This window comes from Pogona vitticeps, chromosome 2 (genome assembly GCF_051106095.1).
Source record: "Pogona vitticeps strain Pit_001003342236 chromosome 2, PviZW2.1, whole genome shotgun sequence".
NCBI classification, from domain to species: Eukaryota; Metazoa; Chordata; class Lepidosauria; order Squamata; family Agamidae; genus Pogona; species Pogona vitticeps.
Window position 1 is genome coordinate 131,556,024 of NC_135784.1, and position 24,831 is coordinate 131,580,854.

General features: G+C 40.9%; 1 protein-coding gene across 8 annotated transcripts in view; it reads left to right on the forward strand.

Moving 5' to 3' along the window:
- LOC110075047 (butyrophilin subfamily 1 member A1) overlaps window positions 1-22,557 on the forward strand; it is a 55,181-nt gene extending 32,624 nt beyond the window's left edge. For 5 of the 8 annotated variants that reach the window (XM_078385959.1, XM_078385963.1, XM_078385958.1 and 2 more), the window contains 3 exons: window positions 676-1,008; window positions 2,995-3,113; window positions 3,711-4,779. The gene's annotated coding sequence lies outside the window, so the exon portion shown is untranslated. Of the gene's footprint in view, window positions 1-631; window positions 1,009-2,994; window positions 3,114-3,710; window positions 4,780-22,202 lie in introns of those variants that run through there. The other 3 variants (XM_078385961.1, XM_078385960.1, XM_078385962.1) reach the window with 3 other exon arrangements.
- The last annotated feature ends 2,274 nt before the right edge of the window (window positions 22,558-24,831 follow it).

Sequence of the window (24,831 nt, forward strand, 5' to 3'; positions counted from 1 at the left end):
GGATCTACTTGGAAGCTTTCTGAGTATTTAAACTATAATTATTTAAATAAATCATATGTTTTATTCCTGAAAAACAATGCTTCACCTTTCCTACTTTATGGACTTCAAATAATACACAGTACAGAGCTTAAAATAATCCAGAAGAATGAAGCCAATTCAGATCAATCAATGAGGCAGAAGTAGATCGTTTATGGTTTTTCCAATAACAATGAGACATATTAGGGTAGAAATTGTGGAAGGGTAGAAGTTGTCCATTCCTGTGTAAGAAAGTCAGATTCGCAAAGCTCAGCAAATCAAGCCAGTTCCACACTGTATAAATATTACTGTTGAATTCTGATGGGACTTCCATACTGTACAGCAACTGTGGCTGGTGTCAGATGGAGTTAGTCGGCTGGTGTCCAGTGCTGGAAATACCTTTAACTAGTATGGAAGGACACTATAATTTTTCCAAAGGTGAAACTACTGTGAGTTCTCTGATTCTGTTTGGCTTCGGCATTCAGATTTAGTACACTTTGGTAGATTTACACACGAACAGGTGGCCTCCATGTGTTTTTACAAACCACTGGTATCAATAGGAAAAATACATACTGTCAATAAGTCTCTGTGGTGTCCCCGCCTTGTTTTCCACCAGGTGATCTACCTGTCTGACAGGCATCCTTTCATTCCTTTCCACAGCCAGAGAGGAGCTACCTGTTATCATTGCTGAGGAAGGGGAGACCACCAATGTCACCTGCAAGTTTCAGCATCCAATCAATAGGGCCTTGCAGTTGAATCGAATCCTTAGGAGGGCCATGCAAGTGTTACATGTTTCAGTGTGGGAAAAGAGAAAGACTGAGGCCCCTGAATATGCAAATCGCACCGAATACTTTGAGATGGACAACATGGTGACGATAATGCTGCGACAAGTCAAGCAGGATGATAGTGATGTGTATATGTGTGAGGGACGTTTTCTAGAAGAGGGGGAGCCCAAGGATATAAACAGCAGCAGTATCATGTTGGCAGTAAAAGGTAAGGGAAGTGGCTGGGCAATAATAATTATTTCTACAGTCAATCATTTAATTTTTTACTAATTGTGGAAAAACAAGTGTGTGTGTGTGTGTGTGTGTGCGTGCGCGCGCGCGTGCGTGCACACACATACAGACACACACACATTGTGCAGACATTGTAGATACGGACATTTTGATTTTAATAAATGATTAGGGATATAAATTCTCACTTACCTCCTCCTTACCTTCTCCAACTGAGAAGGGCTTCTGCTTTATTGCTGAAGAGATTTTTAAGTATTTAGACCCACTGAAGTGGTTCTTGGACTCTTTTTCAAATAGTCAGTCAGTTCTTCTCTGCTCAGGGCTGAAGAACTCTTCACAGAATGCACAGAATTACAGATACCTTCAGAAGAAGAAGAAAATCAAACTCCTTGTTTTGCTCTTGCCGGAAGGTGAAAAATGTTCCAGGGCTTGACACTTCCTCACTAATGAGGTGATTTGTAAAGTCAATACAGCTTAAACTGGAGAGAACAAAGAATTTAAGAAATACTCTCCATCCTGAGCAGCAGTGCAGAGAGAGGTCTTTTTGTAAGAATGCATGATTTTTAAACACGAGTTCCATGATGGGAAAATAATTTGAAAAATCATGCATGTAAACAGATTCCTGGGCTGCTCGTACATTGATCAATAGTTACAGTTGTTGGCACTTATGTGCCATCAAGTCAGAACCAGCTTATAGTGACCCTAATAGGGCGTTCAAGGTGAAATATGCCAGGAGTGATTTTACCAGTTCCATACCCCTACTGATCTGGAGGATTGTGTCTGAGTGGAGGTTTGAACCCTGGTCTCCTGAATTATATGCTATCACTCTCTCCTCTACACCACACTGGGCACCTCATAAACATAATGCCCATCAGCTGTTTGGGAGATACTGCCCTTTCCCCAAACATCCAGCCTTTACTGCTTAGTCTGCAGTGGGTAAATCAAAACTGTATTAGTTCCAGTAATGCCACGTGCTTATTCAAACAAAGTTTCACTATGTTCACAAAGATTTACACCCACACATTTCAATATAGTACTGCAATCTGAGAGAAGGCCCCTGTTTTTGTCAAACTGTTCCTGAATCAGTTCCTTGTGAAAATATGTAAAATCACAATAAATATTAAAACAATTCCTTCCAAATAATACTGATTTTCAGCATGTGATTATTGTAGCTAACACCTACAGCTAACAGTCAGTTCAAACTGCACATGTTATTGTTTTTGTATACACAGTTAAAAAAAAACACAGATATAAAAGTGGAATAGGTTTCTTATCTTATTCCCCCAAAGGAATGACAACAGATTGAGTGAACATAACTTTGTCAATTCCTCTGTACAGGGTTGGTCCAACATTAAGCTTAGTGAGACTATTGCCTCAGGCACTGGTGTACTGGGGACAGGAAATCTCTGTTTAATTCTTCTCTCACACAGTTTTGAACTGACAAATATTATAAGACAGAGTACTTCAGTGTCCTTTTTTAAAGACAGGATCAAATAGCATTATGAGCATTGTTCTGCAGTAGCCACAGAAGAACTAAATCCTGGGAGAGCATTTCTACTAGTTTTCCAAGCATATTAATTGTTTTAAATCTGCCCAGAGTGTAAGGGCAAGTCTAGCTTAAAACATTGTGCCCCATTTTTACGTATATTATTATTTTTTAAAGAAAGGCTACCTTGAACTTTATGCCCCATACAAATTGCAGTGTCTCTGTCCTAGCATGTTCCTCATTGCGCAGCCAATCTCTTACTGGTGATATGATTGGTTGTGCAACTGATCATGATCACACAATGAGGAGATTGCCTGAGTGGGATGGTACTTAAGTGATTTCCCTTCTGCGCCACATTTATTAATCAGGATACTATCCATGATTCCTACAAAGCCATTGGGTTCCTTGTATACTCTTTCAGGGTAAGCTAGCATGCAAAGTGACAGGATGAAACTTATTTCCCACTTTCTTCTACTAAAGCAGCCTCAGATAACAAGCTAAGAAACAGTTCATCATCTCTCTGGATGCTGGGCGCCCTGATCATCCAGTCGCTTCTCCTGGTTGCTGTGCTGGCATATTGTATCCTGTCCCCTAAAAATGTAAGTATCCCTCTGAAGGTAGTTGTATTCCAATTACAGATTTGTGCTCTTCTGTAGGGAAGAAATAGTACCTCAGTCAGAAAATGTTCCAAAGTAGCATCCAAATAACTCCTTTTTATATTGGAGCATCTAATATTAGAGAATCTGGCTGGATAGCTCAGTGAGTTGGAGCACCTGGCCAGGAGTTTGTTTCTCATGCAGAGAAAAAGCCAGACTGAGTGGTTCTGGGCAAGCTACGCTGTTCCAGAACAACCCCCACCCCCCTAGAAGAATGGAATGTTAAACCACTTCTGGATAAGCTACAGTTAGATAACCCTGGAAAGGGTCACTACAAGTTAAATTGACTTGACACTATGTAATTATTAATATTAGTGAATCCAGTTGGACTCCCAAGTTAACCTAGTATTCATGGTTCTCAATATCATGGTTATTCATAATAATTTCAGAACAGGAATGGGCCCATATGGCCTAAAAAAAGGCTAGAGGACCAATTTGTGATTCCACTCTACAATCAGATGTGTTTACCACTCTGAGAAGCTTCATTTCTAATGACATGGTAACTGTACATATAGCTGCCTTTCTTTTCCCCTTTAATAGAACAAGAAATTTTGCAAAAAGAGCAAGGAAAAAGAAGCACAAAATACAGTCTACGAAGACATGTCTTGCAGCCTGAGGCATGAGTCCCTGCCTGGAACAAATCTGTACTATACCTAATCTACAGTTAGTTTTGCTGAAGGCAGCTAAAATTTGGATTCACTTATATAATTGTCCAAGTATCGGCAACTCATTTTGAAACCCTGTCAAAATATGTACATGGAGTACAGGATGTTGCATTTAGCTCATATTGTTTGGTTAAAAGTTGGTACTTGAACCCCAAGTTCTGAATTCAAATTTGAATTTTTGAAAAATGCACATGTTTCTAATTGCTTCTGATGATGCTTCTAATTGCCTCTGAGCTCTGAGGTGACTTGAATCATCTCCATATGGAAAAGGCTTCAAGAAGCCATTGCCTCTTTGTACAGTCCACAACACCACTATAGCCCTATATTTTAGCTTCATGTTTTAACCTATGATGTTTCATGGCATCGAGCTTTTAAAATGTAAGAGGAACAGTTAGTTATATGAGCAAAACAGTTAACATATCCAAACTGTAGCATTTTCACGATGAATTTCACAACTTTTTATCAGTAGTTGCAACTGAAGGAGGTGCAAATCTTACTATTGGAATGCCACTAGAAGCTATTAAAGTTGAATGGCTTACCAAAAATATGTCAAAAAGTTGTTATGTTTAGAATTTTGCACATATGTTTTAGGGGTTATGGGAGTTATAATTTCCTATGAAATCATTTGTGTACTGTCCTGTAATAATAGATAATGCGGAAGTAATTGGAATGGACAGTTAAGTGTGCTTAGACAATGATATATCTTACAATAATTGTACAATTATATACTTGTGGCCAGGTGAACAAGCAGGAAAAGGTATGAAATTTCAAGAGCTTGGAAAGTTAGATCTGAAAATTATATTTGTTGTTGTTGATAATGGTTAGAAATAGGAGACTGATTTTTAATATTTAAACCTAAAACCACATTTAACTCATGGAATTCACATTGTTAATCCATTTATGAAACCATTAATTTTGAAATAAACAATGGAGTTTACAGAGAATGGTGTGTAGGTTGTCACTGTGGTCCCCTATTGAAACATTTGTTATTGGCCCCTTCAAAAGTTCCCTTTTTCTCGTGTTGGAATTATCTCTCCCAATCTGGCTCTTTTTTCTCCCAGATGACTACAAATTCCATCATATAACTGTTAGCTAAGGATGGTGGTTCCACTGTGAAAACTGTCAGGCTGAGGAAGGATATGTGTTCATCTCTTCACCCACAGAGGAAGATACACCCAGTCTAATCCAACAAGACTAAGGCAACACAGAGCCAGTGAGCTGTTTGACCACTTTCAGGTGCACTTCTTCAGCAGAATGCTGTAGAAGCTTTACCTGAAAGTATAGTCTGGGCATTTTTCCACCCAACACACAAGCATAACCCATGTATGCTTGTCTACTGAAGGGTAAGCTCTAGCACACACACAAAAAATTCAGACATGAAAGGCACAGATTAATTCCATGCACACCTACTCTGAAATTTAAACACCAGAATCTTAAGGTCTTGAGAGTATGGTGGGTCTACATGTTCTCTTTGCCGTCTTCTTCTCTGTAAAACTCTTATCCCTGATCTGACCAGAGAGGGAAAGGCTGTCTTTTTTCATCCCAGAGGAGCAGGAAAATCTCATCTCTTGTTTCCAAGCAGGATCAGCTATTGGAGATAAGAGCACAGCGATGGAATCAGAAAGGTTAAGGATGGCTGAAGAAGATCAGGCCAGACCTGACTAAGACATCAATGCTTATCCATTCCTGGTATGAATGGTGGAGGACCCAGAAGGAAGAGATAGGAAGCTTGGTCTCTACTCCACCAGCTATGACCCCAGTCTTTCAAGGTTACTCACAGAGGAACATTAGGCTTTCTGTCAATTGACATGGCTTCACATAGTTGAAATGCTGTGTGGCTTCTGGGCACTTGCATGGTAGGCGGATTAGCACATTCTGATGATATATTTGAGCAACATTTAGGTTTATTTTGCAGCACAGGCTTCCTGGATTGAGAGCCACTGAAGAGACCACAGACACCATTTTCCTGCCTTACATTTCAATCTATTGTGCACAGTAGATTTTGTTCAGGAATGCATTGTGGGGGCCAACTGGAATGCAGCTAAGCGACATTGGGTGAGACACCTCTAAAAAATATTGCTTCAAATCTGGAGTCTAATATGCACAGCCTTCCTCAACCAGGTACCTTCCAGGCCTGTTGGACTACAGTTTCCAGGCTGGCAGGCAATGATGGAAGTTTCGAACACATCTGGAGGTTCCAGTCAGGAGAAGTGCACTTTAAAGAAGAAGATACTTCAGTGCTCAAATAACTGTGGTATGAAGCAGTAGAAGTTTTGCCTCTTCTAAATCACCCACAATTCAAATTCACTGAATGTTCCTATAGCATAAGATAGCAGGGACAGAATAGACTTCATCCTACCTGCACCATGCATATTTTCAAATACATCTGTTGAACATCTGTATTACTTCTTACACATGTTTTCTTAGAAACGTCAACGCTCCCAAGGCTTTCTCTGGTTTGAATTTTTGGCATTGTGAAGTGGCTTAATAAATAAGCCACTTCATGATATCAGCAAACTTAGGAAAGCCAAGAAAGAGACGTTGGGTGTTTTCTTTTTCTTTCTTTCTTTCTTTCTTTCTTTCTTTCTTTCTTTCTTTCTTTCTTTCTTTCTTTCTTTCTTTCTTTCTTTCTTTCTTTCTTTCTTTCTTTCTTTCTTTCTTTCTTTCTTTCTTTCTTTCTTTTCTTTTTCTTTTTCTTTTCTTTTTTCTTTTTTTCTTTTTTGTGGTAGGTTTGACTGTTATGTGCAAAAGAGAGGCAGACTTATTGTGGATATGCAACAGAGTGTTAAGAATCTCTTTTATTTTTACAAGGGCACAGAGATCCTGTTGGGGAGATCTCTTGTTTGGAGGCACATATTCCCTTTCCTTTTTAATCTGTGTTGTGCCCTCAAGGCAATCTCTGTCTCTTCTCTCTCCCCCCCCTCTCTTTCTGTGTGCATGCGTGCTTGTGTGTCTGTTTGTGTGTACAATCCAAGATGCAAGAGAGAGGATCCCTTTCTTTTGTCTCCACTGGTAAGATCAGAGGGGCAGTTGGAGATTGCATACCCCCCTTCTCTGTGCATCCCATTCCTTTCTCTCTGCTTGCCCCTCTCTCCTTCCTCCTCTCCAAACATGGGGAGCACAAACGCCTGATGGGTGCCTGTCTGTTTTTGGCTGGCAATTGGCTGATTTTCCTCCCCTTGCAGGGGCACAGATAGCTTGCCCCTCTTTCTCCCCCTCTGCTGCCTGCCATTCCCAGCCAAACATGAATCCATCCCCCATTTCCTTTCTCTTATACTGTGGTTTTGCACTAACTCGCCACTTTAGAATACCAAAAATAGAGTTGTTTGAGGTTGATATGCTAATGGCATATTGCTCCCACCCCTGATCTCAATTGATCACGGCAGCCCACACCAAAAGCGTGGGTCTGAACATGCCCTGTAAGAAGTTGCTGCTGCTATGGGCTTTATATGCACCTCTTCCATCATCTCACTGAGGGACTAGTGGCCGTTGGGGTAGAACAGAGAAGCTGGGCTGCTTTTTTATCTATAAGCCTGCCCATATTCTATACAGGAGTCCTCACTTTCACCATTTTTCTAGATTGTGCTGTGGAAATCCAGAAGTATTTATTACATTTCAGGTCTTGCTGCAGAAATGGTTCTGCAATGCAAAACAGAAGGGTTCATACATTCCCCTCTCCCTACAGTGGTAGGAAGTCTCTGAACAATGAACAAGAGGCTAGCAGGGCCAGAACTGTGGTGGGGAAACACCCTGGCCCTTTCTTCAGGGTGCCACATTTTCGAGGGGTTGGCCCAGCAATCTGGTCAACAGCCACGGGAAAAGACTTGTTTTTCGGACTACAATTCCCAGGATCTCGCAGTAGCCATGTTGGCTGAGAGCTCCTGGGAGCTGAATTAGAAAAATAACTGTTTCCCCACATTCTGTGAGTGGTCTCTTATTAATATACCTGCTTCTGTAGCAGTCAAATGAAGCTAATGCTGGCTCAGAAATCTAACTCAGAATATGAAGAGTAGACTACTACAGTAAATGTTCCATAGACATTAATTGTTGAGCTTCTTTCTTTCTTTCTCCAAACCAACAAGCAAGGACGCAAGCAAACAAAGCAAGGAGCAATTTTAAAATGTTTAATATATGTTGTCAGTTTATGCAGTTTGACACCAGTCAACATAAAAGCTAAAAACAATACTTTCAGTGTAGCTGACACCTGCCTTTGAACCATTGCTTGCTAAAGAGTGCCCATGACTGAGCTGTGTCAAACACAGAAGACAAAGGAGCTTGAATAATAGATTTGGATTTTCTTTAAAAAAAAAAGTATAGTCTACCACAGCTGGATGGTATTCACCTGAGAATTCTTGATGTGTGGAAGTGCAGATCTTTTAACTAAAATCAGTATCCTTCCCAGAGGGTTGTATTCTGGTAAGTGTCAAATCCAACAGTATTTTAAAACAATGACTGAAGGAATACGGGGGGGAATGCTCCTTGAACAACTGAATATTAACCACACATGAATCCTGGGATTGCAGCAGACGCATGAATGCTGCTAGTATATGTCCCCTCACTAACCAATCGCTGAAACAACATGTGACGAGATATTTCTTCTGAGGTCAAAAACCACACCCAGAAGCCCTATTATGCCTTTCACGCTGTCCTCACTGCTCGTGAGTAAGAGGGTGAAAGAAGGAGAGGCTCACTGCAGCCCCCCCCCCACACCTGTGAGACAACATCCTATTCCTATTGTATTCCTGGGGAGGCCTCACCCAAAAAAAAAACCCACTGGTTTAGTTACACTGTAAAAGGAGTCTCATGACTTCTCATTACACCGTAGTTGTAATGTAACATAATAATAATGATGTACTGTCAAATCAGTTCTGACTTTTGGTGACCCTTTCCAAGGTTTTCCAGGGAGAAAAGTGGTTTACTTTTCCCATCTTCTAGAGGGCGCCCTGGGACAGTGCAGCTTGCCCAAGGCCGCACAGGATGGCTTTTCTCCTTAGGAGGCTCTGTGGGGGACCTCTGGCTACGCACCAGATACCTCAACCTGAGCTGTCCAGTGGGCTACTTGTAGCACAGTTGTGCTTTAATCGTTTTTTTTAAAAGAGTTGACCCTAATTATTATTTTTCTAAGCTCTATTCCCCAAAGGCCCTTTTGCTGTCCTGGATCCAAACAAATATGATGGACTAGATGAACTCTTGGTTCAGTTCAGCACAGCAACTGTTAACACTGCCATAAGAGCTTTGTTTGTTTCAAGATTAAAGAGAACCCTCCAGATACCTGCAGCGTTTACAGCAGAGCTGTGGTTATGTGACATTTTGTTTTCTATAGTGAGTGGCGTATTGACAGGAAGCCCACCACAGAGCAGTTACCAAAATTATCACCTTGTTTGGTGTGAGCACGAAGATTAATAAAAACCCTGAAGAGAAGGGTTAAAAAAGACTGGAAGATGACAACAGCATATTAACATCAAAATTAATCTAAATTGTGTTACCTTAAGCCAACTACAATGTACACCAAACCTCAGAAGAATACAAACAAGGAACAAGAAAATTGCCATAGTGCAAGATTAGACTTCCTGCCTTGATTCACTTCACAAAACTATCACAAGGCAATGGGTTCCTCAAAGAAACCATACTTGATTAAAAGATGATTACCTAATACTAAAAACAAACAAATACAGTATTACCTTATTAAATTCAGTTCCCAAGAAGCCTCAAGCTGATGAAAGACTGGCAAAAGCAATGAAACAACATGAGATGCCTTAATCGACTCTAATGATTTCAGAGGGCAAACATCCCTCTCTGTGAAACTGGAGGAGACTCTTATCTATGTTAATGAAACAATTAAGTAAAATATTTATTAAGTCTTTACAACTGGGTCAGAGATACTCATCAATTACAGAGCTGCAAAATCTGTAATAAATAAAGTTTCCATTCTGCTATTATCGAATGTGGCATAATTAATACTGAAAGGAGTTATAATGCATTGAAGAAGACCTGCCCTTCTAATTAAGAGTTAATCAACCAGCTCTTTTATTTTCATGTCATAACTGATTATTCCTTTATCTATTTATTAAGGATTAAAAACTTGTCATAAATACTCAAATCCTTGTATATTAAATAGGTTTTTAATTCTCAAACACCATTTAATATCCATTAATGATCTGGCTAAATGGCATACATGTTGGAGAACGAAGATTTCCGGAGTGCGAAGCTTTAGCCTGGTTTATTCCTTTTTCTTCTCTCATGGCAACTTTAAGATCCATTTCATAAATGAAATTCCTCCTGCTTTCTACTTGCTGTGAGAAGCATGCCATAGAATAGCTGCTTACAGCTTTGGCTCAGCAGCACCTGAATCCACCCAAACTAACCGATGCCCCAGAACAGAGGGATTCAAAAACAGCCCTGCTGGACCAGACCAGAGTCTTCACTAGCACAACGTTCTATTCACACAGGGAACAACCACAGGATGCTGTGAAATGACAAGTGAAACAATAGCACTCTCCATCTTGCATTCCCCACCAAATGACATGCAAAGGAACACCATATCTGATCCTGCAGCTGATACACAACCATTCCGCTTCACATGAAAGCCTAATGGTAATGCAAGGACTTATTGTACACCACTACTACTGCCACTGCTACAAAAAGCATGATTGGGATCGCTGTCCTAATGAAATCCCTACTGAAGAAGAGAGGAGCAACATGCAGTGACAGCTCCGTAAACAAATGGCAAGCCACTCGAGGTACACCAAAAGGCCAGATGAGCCCCCAGGGCCCTCGTTATGCACATCTCCCTGCCCATTGCTGGGAGACCTTTCTCGATTGGAGAAACCCAGGAAGACCACTGAACAGCCAGAGGCTGTCATTCTCTGGAAGCTTAAGATTCTGCATGGCTTGGTTCACTTCTCACTTTTCTGTTTCCTTCTGCTTAACCTGAATGTGACAGAACTGTACAACATGGGCATAGGACGACAGACACAAACAACCTCGTGAGTTGCTTTTATTGGTTCCCATGGCTTCTAGCTTCTTATTCCTGGCTTTGTCTTCAGTGTCACTGGTGAATACACCCAAAGGTTTATAGTCTTAGAGCACCATCAGAAGTCTCAGGGGATTACTACATATCTATGCATCTCTTGGCAGGGAAGCCTCAGAACAATAGGTACAGGAAAAAGATTTATCTGTGTGAGTTGGCTTTAAAACTTGGACTAGGCATGGACTTTTGTGTCTTTTGTACTACTGCCCCCAGAGTTCTACAGGAATTCCTGGAGCTGGAAATCTAGGGGCTGTAGCCAAGTTATCTTATCAGGTGTTTTAATCTGAGGAATAAAGGCTCCATCTTGGGCAAGATGTCTTCATGAAGATAGAGGAAGTGGGTGGGAGAGGCTAATCTCTGTGGGAGTGCAGGGCATTGCTGATGTGGTAATTTCCTGAACCCTGCACAGAGCATAATGGACAGGGAGCCTATCAGGCTTATAATGCCTTGGAGCTCCCACAGAGCTTAGCCCCTCCCACCCACTTCCTCTGTCTTTTGGTCTGAGATTGAGCCTTTATTCCTCAGCTGTAAGCAATTAAAAATAACTGAGAGGCCTTTCTCTTTTCTTTTGCTAAAGCCCCCAGATTTCTGTTTAGTGGAATTCTTACAGACTTCTGGGATATGTAGTTCAAAATAAACAAGACGAGTCTTCATGAAGAGGTAGGAACTAAGCTCTATGAGGACTCCAAGGTATTTGGGATCTGGTGGTCTCCCTGCCCATTATCCTGTGGAGCTGGGGGCAGTAATTCAAAAAATTATGAAAGACCCATACCTACTAGGCACCATTGAATGCTGTTTTTCAAAACAGAAAACACGGGTGTGATTTGCGCCCCATCTGATTTGGATTTGTGCTCTGGGCACAAATTCATTTGTAAGTTTGCTTCATTTCACTCTAGAATGGGCCTCATACAAATCTGTCCAAAGAAGGTTGATTCAGTTCTAGATTTGCAATGTTTCTGAATTGGGGGTAAAGCCCTAAAATAATGAGTCTGAGATGACATTTATCAAGTACTTTTAGCACTTGTGGATGAGTCCATGACCACCTGGAGGCCAAAATTTATGGCTGACTGGTTCAAAGCCCATTCAGAGGAGCTAATGCCAGCCATCGAGGATAAGAGAAGAGCTCTAGCAGCATACAAAACCTGTCCTAGTGAGTACAACTTGCAAGCTCTTCGAGCTGCTCGTAGCCAAGTCCAACAGGCTGCCAGGAGATGCTCCAATGATTATTGGCTCCAGCTCTGCTCCCAGATACAGATAGCAGCGGACACAGGTAACATCAAAGGAATGTATGACGGTATCAAGCAGGCCTTAGGTCCAATGCAGAAGAAATCTGCTCCCTTGAAGTCTGCTACAGGTGTGCCCATCCAGGACCGAGCACAGCAGATGGAACGCTGGGTACAGCACTACTCCGAGCTATATTCCAGAGAGAATGTAGTAACCGAAGAAGCATTAAATAACATTGAGTGCCTGCCTGTCTTGGAAGAGCTGGACAGTGAACCAACCTTAGCAGAAATAAAAGCGGCCTTGGATTCCCTCGCCTCCGGCAAGGCACCTGGAAAGGATAACATCCCTGCTGAAGTGCTGAAGTGCTGTAAGGAGATCATCACCACTGAACTGTATGAAGTCTTTTGTCTCTGCTGGAGGGAAGGTGGAGTCCCACAGGACATGAAGGACGCAAACATCGTCACATTGTACAAGAACAAAGGCGACAGGGGTGACTGCAATAACTACCGTGGCATCTCTCTTCTTAGCGTTGTAGGGAAGCTGCTTGCCCGTGTTGTGCTGAAGAGGCTCCAGGTTCTTGCAGACAGAGTCTATCCAGAATCACAGTGTGGATTCCGAGCTAATAGATCCACCACTGACATGGTATTCTCCCTCCAACAGCTGCAGGAGAAATGCAGGGAACAACAACAACCAATCTTAGTGGCCATCATAGACCTTACAAAAGCATTTGACTTGGTTAGCAGGGATGGCCTTTTTAAAATACTTCCCAAGATGAGATGGGTTTTTGAGTTAAAATCTTTTAAAGGCATATGGGTTTTGTAATTAAGAAATAAGCCAGAGAAGTTCCATTTTGTTTCTCTGTATATAGTATCTGTGCTATGCTGACAAGTTGTTTTCTAGGTGAGCAGACAGAATGTTATTCTGAAGGCCTGAGAAGGACTCTGTCTGATTAGATAGATGGGAAATGTTGTGACTCTTTGAGAAACCACAGTTAACCCAAATAACATCTGCTGTGTATGAGAAAGAATTCATGTGATGTAACAGGACTGTTTGCCTAGTAACGAACTCTGATTGGATGACATCGTGGGAAGGTGAATTAGGCCCTTGCCAGTTACTCTTGAAAAAGGAACTTTTTACCTATGGACATTGTCTTTCCAAGACCGACCTTTCAGTGATTCGTGACCTATTCTTCAGCCATTTGGGACTACCTACATGGACTGGTTTCTATGCTTTGCTAGATTACTTTTAGACTTATGGGATTTTACCTAAGGACTATGCATGGACTATTTTCTATGGACTGTTCTATGGAATATTCTTTATGGACTTCTTTTCTTGGAATACTCCATATGGACTATGCTCTTGTAATTTTGTAAGGACTATGGTACATTTACTGGATTTTTCTTTTCTAAGGACTATGGGACATATAATGGATTTTTACTTTTGTTTAGGGGTTTTTATTCTATAGGATCACTGAGGACTATAGCCTTTTCATAACCTACTTGGATTATTTTGTTTACTAATGATTTCCTGGACTGGAACTGTTTTGATTCTTTTTAATGTCTTTTTGTATTTTTAATAAGGTTTTTGAACTCTTTTATATTTTTCATGTTTTCTTTGCCTCACTACTTCTTTGTAACTAAACAGCACAATGCTAGATTATTTGTTTTGGTTTAATTTGGCTCTGATACTTAGTAACATGCTTTTTCTTTAATAAAATAAAGATTATAAAACTCATTTGGTTTCCTGAACAGTACACTTGTCATAGGGTCATCTGAGAGTGCTGCCTCGGCCTAGCTTACTTAGAGTCCTGTCAGTGGTGCAAGTTAAGTCTAAGGACTACAAAGCCCACTTGACTTTTTCACAATAATATCTGAGAGTACCAGGGTGTTCTTATGTGGGCAGACCTGTGAGAAGGAGTGTTGTAGCATGGCTGGCTGAATTGGACTCTTTCAGCTCATTTTAGCATGTGCAAACTCCTGATTGCTCTCTGTCCAAGCTTACACGTGTGTTTTCGAACCCGTGTTCGCGACATGGTGGCAGCTGCGCGATGGACCACGTGCTGGGTTTTGTAGTACCTCAGGATGACCAATTTTTGTTCTATCTGGCAGCTTGAGTGACTCTGATCCACAAGCTAGGTTTTGATTGCAGTGGGACACTGAGGCTTCAAGGAGCTAGGTGCTTCCCTGGGTGTAAACAGTAATTTCCTAGGAAACACTGTTTGCCAGCAGTTAGATCTAAAGGCTGTGGTGAGAGGTGTTAAATCTTCAGGCTGTGGTAATGTGTGTTAGAATCTGGGGTGCTCTTTTAAGAAAGAGATTCCCAGTGGGACAAGCAAACTGTTAGGAAACAATTGGATTTAATCAGTAGGCATGTGCAGGTTGTTACAACGTTGTAGTGAAGAAATTCCAAGATGCATGTCCTTTATTTTTGGAGTGCTTGCACCCAAGTTGAGCAGGTCATTTCACAATCTTAGGATTGCATAAATGACTCTGGCTACATTGTTTTGGAACTTGCATCCAGGTTTTTTGTTTTTTTGTTTTGGCCTAAGTGTACTCCTATAATCTTAGGATTTGCCGGAGCACCTGGCCGTGTTCCAGACTAGCTCTGGGTCTCCCCACTACGATCTTAGGATCTGTCAGGAGTACCTAGTTGCATCTGGCTTGGCCTAGAGTCATGCCCTATGATCTCAGCATCTGTCGGGATGACCTGGCCCTAGGGGTATCTATCTGCACCCAGTTCAGTCATTGATCATCTCTGTAACTTTAGGGTTCACAGAGTGATCACAGTTTTTCTTTTCTCTTCCTTTTGGATTTTTCAGTATTTTGGTTTGGCAGCTGTTTGTTCTCTCGCCTATCTTAGGATAGCAGAAGGGACAGCAGTTGGTCAGAAGTGCAGAGGAGATTTTTAAATTTTCCTTTCTATTATTAGAGTTTTGTTTGCTGACCTAGCCAAGGCTAGATTGCCAGCAGAAGATGGAGGAGGAAAACCAGTCTAAAACCGTGGATATACTCTTGGAAGTGGCTTCGGGATTTTTCGAACAAGCCAAGCAGAAAATTAGGGAAAGAGATTTCCTGATACGTGAGCTTTATCAGGAAAACATCCTTTTAAAACGTTTTCTTAGCACAGAACCTGGCTTGATGCAAAAGTTTCTTCAAACTCAGCAGGGTTCCTTTGGGAATTACTGCAACGAGACGCTCCAAACAATTGGGAGCAACCCTGAGATGCAAGATGTGTGTGTGGAAGGAGTTAACGAGGCCCAGTGGAATGCTAAGGAGCATTCCAGAGAAGACAGCGATTCATCGCCCGTCCAAACAGAGGATTCACAGGCCCTAGAGCCGCGCGCGGAGAAAGGAATGCAGGCGAAAGTTCCCCGAGAAGCTGTGTCCTTGAGGAAATTAACATCGGGCGACTCAAGGGAAAACTGCAGTGCTCCAGAGAACGGCAGTGCATTGGAATTCAGCTCAGCACCAACCTCAGCTCTTTCTCAGAGCACAGGACAGGTGAGAAGTTCTGAAATAATTCGGGAGGAGACTATGGGTTTGCTAGAAGAAGGAGAGCAAGGGATTTTCCAAAGTAATAAAGCAATTGCTGGGACTGAGAGCTTAGAAGCAACAGCAGTTCATGAGGAAGTGGAATACCGGGATGATGAAATAGAGACTCAGCTTAATTCTTCGCTAGGACTTGTGTCAGCAGATCTTGATGCATGTCAGATCTCAAACAACCCCCCTTCTCTCAGCCCAGAGAGAAAAGTGGAATCAGATACTGTGAAGTTGGAGGGCATTCCTAGGTCTTCCTGGCAGCTTTGCAGGGAGGCAATGCTTCATAAGGGGGAACTAATTAGGACAAGACAGAACACATCAAAGCAGACCGAAGGAGATAAAGTACCTTTACCAGAGACGTTGAGTAATGTTACAGGAGGAGTTATTTGTACAGAGACCTTGCAGCATGAACTTTCACATTGTTTCAGTAGTACAAGTGAATATGGGACTGTAAACTTGATTAAAGATAGAAAGCTGCATTTGAACTTGTCAGATTGTGAGACTGTTTATAACACAACCAATGAAGGGGGAAGCGCTAACTTTTTGGGATTACAAAGTATTGATGTTTCTCCAGAGACTGAAATCATATCTGAAAACTTTGGCCCAGTACCACAGTTAATCTTCTCAGAGAGATCTTTATAGAGAAAAACAGAGGTTGGGGACCATTCTTATTTTCAACAGCCTATTTTCCAAGGAAGTGGTGAGAATGCTGATACTGTTTCTGAGGCTATGCAGAGTACTCCCGAGGGAACTTTGTTGCAACAGCGACCTCTTGTGACCAAACCTGATAGCACAGCTAATTCAGTGATACATGTGTCCAGGGGTGTGGCATTTCTGGACCAAGGCGTGGAAGGCATTGATCAATTTGGCCCAGGACAGATATTGGAGCCTGTGTTAGCTAATCCTAAAGTGGAATTGGATTTTAGCCAGTTAAATGAGTTCCCGGAGAGTGAAACACTCCTTACAATCAATGTTGAGACGTTGGTGGAAATTGTTACAAATGCTGAATATATTTCTGTGATTAGAATAAGAGGAGGGCTTTACCAGATTTTAATTAAAGAGGAACATCGCCCTTATACGTCATTTAATTGCCCTCAGGGAATTTACCAACTCAGAAAACTAGCACCTGGAATGGAAAATACCTATGTTACTTTTCAGAAATTGGTTGATGAATTGTTTGGTGATTTATATTATGTGATTGGCTATGTAGACAACCTTGTAATTTACAGCCCTGATCCAATTCAAGCAGACCAAAATGCTTTGACATTCTTAGAGAAGCAGGGACATCGAGGCTCAAGATTAACGCAGTGGTATTTCAGATTGCAAAAATATGATTTTGATGCTAAACATCTACTTAGAAAGGAGGCTTTAATTCCCCACTGCTTATCTCGAGTGTTTAGTGCAGATGCAAGGGGTGAAAATGGCTAGAATTGTTAAAGCTCTGATGTTTAATTTTCTTGGTATTCTGTATGACTATGTTCCTGAGCATACATAGAGTGTTTTCACTATTATTACTACATATCAGTATATTGGTTTAACAAGTTATTATGATGTTAATCCTGGTTTCACTATTTTACTGTTTGATGACAAGAGTATTATCTGAGCATATGCAGAGTGATGTATTTGATTAAGTATACTAACTTGTTTATTCTTCTGTTTTTCAGACTAGTAGAAGTGTCTAAGGCAAATTTCTCTCATGTATGGTAAATACTGTAATTGTAATAGTTCTCATGTATCAATTGTTTTGCTATTTTAGAATCATATTTGAAATGTATGACTTTGTGTTCAAGTTAATATCTTTCTCTATTTTGTTAATGCTTAATTAGGACATCTCATCTTATTCAGTTATCAAAATTAAAACTTAAATTGTTTAGGACTTTTGTTAATCTTCAGGGGGCTTGTGATGAGATGGGTTTTTGAGTTAAAATCTTTTAAAGGCATATGGGTTTTGTAATTAAGAAATAAGCCAGAGAAGTTCCATTTTGTTTCTCTGTATATAGTATCTGTGCTATGCTGACAAGTAGTTTTCTAGGCGAGCAGACAGAATGTTATTCTGAAGGCCTGAGAAGGACTCTGTCTGATTAGATAGATGGGAAATGTTGTGACTCTTTGAGAAACCACAGTTAACCCAAATAACATCTGCTGTGTATGAGAAAGAATTCATGTGATGTAACAGGACTGTTTGCCTAGTAACGAACTCTGATTGGATGACATCGTGGGAAGGTGAATTAGGCCCTTGCCAGTTACTCTTGAAAAAGGAACTTTTTACCTATGGACATTGTCTTTCCAAGACCGACCTTTCAGTGATTCGTGACCTATTCTTCAGCCATTTGGGACTACCTACATGGACTGGTTTCTATGCTTTGCTAGATTACTTTTAGACTTATGGGATTTTACCTAAGGACTATGCATGGACTATTTTCTATGGACTGTTCTATGGAATATTCTTTATGGACTTCTTTTCTTGGAATACTCCATATGGACTATGCTCTTGTAATTTTGTAAGGACTATGGTACATTTACTGGATTTTTCTTTTCTAAGGACTATGGGACATATAATGGATTTTTACTTTTGTTTAGGGGTTTTTATTCTATAGGATCACTGAGGACTATAGCCTTTTCATAACCTACTTGGATTATTTTGTTTACTAATGATTTCCTGGACTGGAACTGTTTTGATTCTTTTTAATGTCTTTTTGTATTTTTAATAAGGTTTTTGAACTCTTTTATATTTTTCATGTTTTCTTTGCCTCACTACTTCTTTGTAACTAAACAGCACAATGCTAGATTATTTGTTTTGGTTTAATTTGGCTCTGATACTTAGTAACATGCTTTTTCTTTAATAAAATAAAGATTATAAAACTCATTTGGTTTCCTGAACAGTACACTTGTCATAGGGTCATCTGAGAGTGCTGCCTCGGCCTAGCTTACTTAGAGTCCTGTCAGTGGTGCAAGTTAAGTCTAAGGACTACAAAGCCCACTTGACTTTTTCACAATAATATCTGAGAGTACCAGGGTGTTCTTATGTGGGCAGACCTGTGAGAAGGAGTGTTGTAGCATGGCTGGCTGAATTGGACTCTTTCAGCTCATTTTAGCATGTGCAAACTCCTGATTGCTCTCTGTCCAAGCTTACACGTGTGTTTTCGAACCCGTGTTCGCGACATGGATGTCCACCCCGTCTCCTTAACATCATCAGATCCTTCCATGAGGGAATGAAAGACAATGTAGTTTTTGACGGCTCAGCATCAGACCCCTTTGACATCCGAAGCGGAGTGAAACAGGGCTGTGTCCTTGCACCAACACTTTTTGGGATCTTTTTTGCTGTCATGCTGAAGCATGCCTTTGGAGCTGCAACCGAGGGTGTCTATCTCCGGACTAGATCAGATGGAAAGCTCTTTAATCTCTCTAGATTGAGAGCGAAGACCAAAGTCCAACTGAAATGCATGCGGGACTTCCTCTTCGCAGATGATGCAGCCATTGTTGCCCACTCTGCTGAAGACCTCCAACAACTCATAAATCGATTCAGCAAGGCCTGCCAAGACTTTGGACTAACAATCAGCCTGAAGAAAACACAAGTCATGGGCCAGGGTGTGGACTCACCTCCTTCTATTACCATCTCCACACAAGAATTGGAGGTTGTTCATGACTTTGTGTACCTTGGCTCAACCATCTCTGACACCCTGTCTCTGGATGTTGAGCTGGACAAACGCATTGGCAAAGCAGCTACCATGTTCTCTAGACTCACAAAGAGAGTATGGCTCAATAAGAAGCTGACGACACATACGAAGATCCAGGTCTATAGAGCCTGTGTCCTAAGCACACTCCTGTACTGTAGTGAGTCCTGGACCATTTGTGCACGGCAGGAGAGGAAGCTAAACACCTTCCATATGTGTTGTCTCCGACGGATTTTTGGTATCACCTGGCAGGACAAAGTTCCAAACAGAGTAGTCCTAGAACGAGCTGGAATTTTCAGCATGAACACATTACTGAAACAGCGACGCCTACGTTGGCTTGGGCACGTCGTGAGAATGGCTGATGGTCGGATTCCAAAGGATCTCCTGTATGGAGAATTAGTGCAGGGAAACCGCCCCAGAGGGAGACGACAGCTGCGATACAAGGATATCTGCAAGCGAGATCTGAAGGCCTTAGGAATAGACCTCAACAGATGGGAAACTCTGACATCTGATCGTTCAGCCTGGAGGCAGGCAGTACATCACGGCCTCTCCCAATTTGAAGAGACCCTTGTCCAGCAGGCTGAGGCAAAGAGGAAGTCACAAAGGAAGCAAAACCAGGGAGCTGGACAGGGGACAGATTGGATTTGTCTTCAGTGTGGAAGAGACTGTCACTCTCGAATCGGCCTCCTCAGCCACACTAGACGCTGCTCCAAGTCCTCCATACAGAGCACGATACCATAGTCTTTCGAGACTGAAGGATGCCTAACTAACTAATTTTCTATTGCACCTGAGGGTAGGGCAAGAAACAATGGTTGGAAACTCATCAGAGGCAGATCCAACCTGGAAATAAGGAGGAATTTCTTGACAGTGAGAACCATTAAGCAGTGGAACAACTTGCCTCCCGATGTTGTAGGTGCTCCATTGCTGGAAGTTTTCAAGAAAAGATTGGACAGCAATCTGTCCGGGATGTTATGAGGTCTCCTGCCTTGAGTAGGGGATTGGACTAGAAGACCTCCAAGGTCCCTTCCAACTATATGACAATTCTGTGATTCTATGATACATTTGCCTTGCAATAAGCTCTGTTCTTAATGGAATCTATTTAGAAATCACATGGTCTTACATGATATTTGGGTTGGTGTGTGTGTCCTCTATGGAAAACTTTTAATCTGTTGTATCTCAGTTGAGGAGAATACACTGGCTTTTAGAATTATTGCATTTGAGGCTTAGTCCTGCACCTGCACACACTGTTCTCATGCTGGTCACTGAAATGAAAATGAAAATCCCATTTGTGATTTTGCTCCCCTGCTCCAGCTCTTTGCACTTTGGAACAAAATAAACAGTTGAATGAATTTTTGAAAATCTTCCTCCCTTCCCAGTTTCAGGCTTTTCTAAAAACTTTGGAAGTCCTCCATATTTAATAGATTCAACAATGCTTAATTTCATTAATATGGATCCTTGATTTTTTTTAAAGAAATGGGGTGGACAAGTGGGGCAATGTCTTTCTGTGAGACTGCTAACCCCGAATGCTCTTTAAACCAATCATCCCAGTGGAACTACCCTTCAGTAAGTGGTTTGGGTCCTATGACCTAAACCTTATAGCTCCCCTTGTTAGTAAGGATTAACTAAAAGCTCTTCCAGCTTCCCCACTAGTTCACGTTAGCTTAGATTCTTCTTTCTACTCAGTCAGATTTCCCACACAATCTCCAAGCGGGAGCTTGAGCCAGATTAACAACAATCCACTCTCAGATCCCCTTTCCGAGCAGGAGCATTTACACCGCATTTATTATTGATTGCTGCTGCTGCTATTTGGCTATTCAATTCAACTGCTGCATGTGTTTCCTGATAACAGCATCTGTTTCTGCATCCTCCTTTGCCAAGTCATTGTTAATACCAATTACTTTTTTTTTAAAAAAAGTTCCTGCAAAAGTTCAAATATGAACCAAGCACATCCTTTTTAAAAGGACATTGAGTTAAATCTCCTATTTACATAAACCCACATAAGCAACACAGGGTGAATTCCAGAGGCAGACAGTTAACAAAGAATTTTAGATTTAGCCGGTAGATTTAGCAGACTTGGTATCAATGAGATCTATGAAATGGCTGGCGAGGTCCAAGGCTCAGTTCCAGGAAGAAAAATGTTTGTCTTTTATAATAAAAAAGAACTTGTGTGTGGCCTTTACTCATCTCCGCTTTGAACAAATGGATACAACGATGCAACAGGGTTAATTTTTGGATATTCCCATTCAAAATAGACTCTGCTTGTGCAGAACAGATGAAGTTGAAGATCTTGCATATTATCTGTTGCATTTTGAGCTACATGACTACATTAGAGAACATTATCTATCACCTTTTCTTAACAGTATGAGAACACGGGATAATGAGAGGAAACTGGACCTTCTGTTGACTGGATCAAGCTTTTACATGACACAGAGGTTTCCCATTTTTGCCGTTAAGGCAACTTCCTTTAGGAAGAAAAGGAATGTGTGTTAGAGACATAATTGAATGTCTATTTGAGAATGAGGATTTGATTGATGTAATTTTGTATACATGATTTAGTGACTTTGAAATCCCATTTACATCAGCAAATGTGCAATGTTTGATTGCTCCACTTCCATCCTTATCTCTGCTCTAAGCCTGTGGGAGACAACAGCTGGAGGCATGGAAAGGACGGCAATACCCAGGAGTAGTTTGTGATCTGAGATGGGGATGGAATGGGGCATGCCTTTGTGCAAACCACACACCATTCATTCATTCATTCGTTTGTTTGTTCATTTGTTTGCTTGTTCACCCGTTCATTAATTCATTCATTTTTACCCTGCCTTTCTCCTTAAAAGGACCAATGATACTAAGTTGATGTACTTATTGTTATTCTTCCCTACATATTCTTCTTTCCTCTGTAGATCTGTGAATGTTCTCCAGTGTTGCAGCAAAACTAGTAAAGGACCCTGAAAGACTTTTTTTAAAAGAAAAATCAGATTTCCCAGATTGCAGCACACTTAATGACATTTTTCCATTGTGTTCTCCATTATTCTGTTTCTTGATCTTTGAAAAAACTCAGCCTGGAAAGCACACCCTACCTGTGACAAAACAAGAAACTTTCCATAGTCATTTAAGAAAGTCATTCAAGGCAACTTGCTGTGGAATGCAACAGCAGATCTTTACAAAAGAGACTCATCACCCAAACAGTAACATTACTGTTGTCACAATCATTTGCAAAAAAAAAAAGTCATTATGTCCCTGACACCCCTTCCCAAAGCAAGATGCTGCAAATATCATTGTTACTTTTATCTTTTAACATTATAGATGATGTAGTTACTTGTAAATCGCTATGTGACATAGCTGTGTGATGATACTACTTGTCACAAAGCTCTAAGGATGTTGATAAACTAGAAAAGCCACCACGGAGGATCCTTCATGGACTTTAGACATCAATTAAGCTAGACTGCAACTCAGAATAACATCTGCTTGCAAAACTCACCAGATAACATAATAATTTGGAATTAACTCAGTTTTGATTGGCGTTTTACTACTTGGTGAATAACCAAAATGTATCCCAGTTTTTGGATGGGGATAGCTAAGTTTCTGTGTGGCCTTCTCCCTCCCTCAAGCTCCAGCCAAAAAGGAAACTTGACTTCCAAAAGAGGTAATATGAGTAAGGTGGAGGGGTATGTTCTGCTATGACAATTTTAGGACATTTATTTATAATTTTTCTGCATTCTCCACAAGATATTATTGCATGCCTGAGGAAGTGAATTTATTCACAAAAGCTTGTGCTTAATGTTTGATTTTTAGTAGTCTAAATAAAGGTTTGCCTTTCTGACATTTGTATTGTGTAAAGCAGTGGTCCCCAACCTTGGGCCTCCAGATGTTCTTGGACTACAACTCCCAGAAGCCTTCACCACCTCTGGTGGCCAGGATTTCTGGGAGTTAAAGACCAAGAACATCTGGAGGCCCAAGGTTGGGGACCACTAGTGTAAAGGACCGCACAGCTCTCTCTGTTGTTGATTCCTGCAGAACATTATTAAAACTCATTGGAATAATCAGAAGTGCCTTGTCCAAGAGCAAAGCCATATCCAATTCACTTACTTCATAAAGTTAGTTCAAGGCTTGGCGCACAATTGCCAGGTTCTTAAATGAATGAAAGTGTGTTACTGATGAATGGTCCATAAACAGTCAAACACAGAGTCTGAATTGAGTCCTGATACAAGTCTTCAAATGGAAAATCAGCTCCAGGTCTAGGGAAATCTGAACATTTGACCCTGTCAGTCAGGACTCAATAAGCCAACATTCAGAAGGAAAACCTTTAACTCTTTCCTGGCCAAACGGGCATCTGTGCTGGCAAAGGTATTCTCTGTCTGGTTATAAAAAAATTTAAAATATATTTTTAAAAGAATATTCAAATATTTTAAAGCTCACTTGTTCAAGCTGTGAAATTATTGGTTCTTGTTTTATGGCTAGGGATGGGCTCAACATTAGCAGAGCTTTGGTGCCTATATCCTGTCATAGTTTCAACCATTCCAACCATCTTGTCACTATATAATTATCTGGAAATTAAGGGGGATGGACTCCAAAGATGTTATGTGCCATCAAATCACTTCTGATGTTTGGTGACTATATTAGTTAATGATCTAAAATATCATATCAGTTCTAGCAATCTAGCAGCATCTCATATTAGGTTTTCTCTTCCTACCCTCACCCCCATATTGTCTAAGTTCTGTTGAGGTTTTGCAAACTACCAGCTGTGGCTTTCTTTATTGACACAATTTCTCTCTCTCTCTCTCGTTAGATCTTCCTCTCTTCTTCCAGTCTCTCTCCCTCTCTCTTTCCCTCTCCCCCAGTTTTCCCAGCAATATTGTCTCTTCTGGTCAGTTCTGTATTTTTAGGATATGTGTATGGTAGGCTAGCTTGAGTTTACTCATTTTTGCTCTACTGAGAGTTCAGGCTTGCTTTCCTGCCTGTCTGTGATAGTTGTAAGACACTTTTTTGACACCAGATTTCAAATGAGTTTATATTTGTCGCTGTCTTTCTTGACACTCTTTCTTTCATATAGTACAAGTGATTTTGACCTTGGTTTCCAGTGATAATTTATTTTTTATTTTATTTATTTATTTATTGTATTTATACCCCACCTATCTAGTCATTTCGACCACTCTAGGCGGCTTACAACAAATGATAACAAGTTCTAAAAAATTTATAACAATTAATTAATTAGATGATTCTATAAGATGGGAAAAATAAAAATAAATCAAATAAAGAGAGAGAGAAAAGGAAAGAGGACAGGAATTAACTGGAAGGGAAGGCCTGCCTAAACATCCATGTTTTTAGTTGGTTCTTAAAAGTACCCAGCGAGGGTGCAGCGCGAATCTCCGGAGGTAGGTTATTCCAGAGACGAGGAGCCACCGCTGAGAAGGCCCGGTTTCTAGTTCTTTCTTTCCGGGCCTCCCTCAGCGTCAGGCTCCTCAGCCTCACCTCTTGACTCGCACGGGTGACACGGGTAGAACTAGTTGGGAGTAAGCGTTCCGCCAAGTA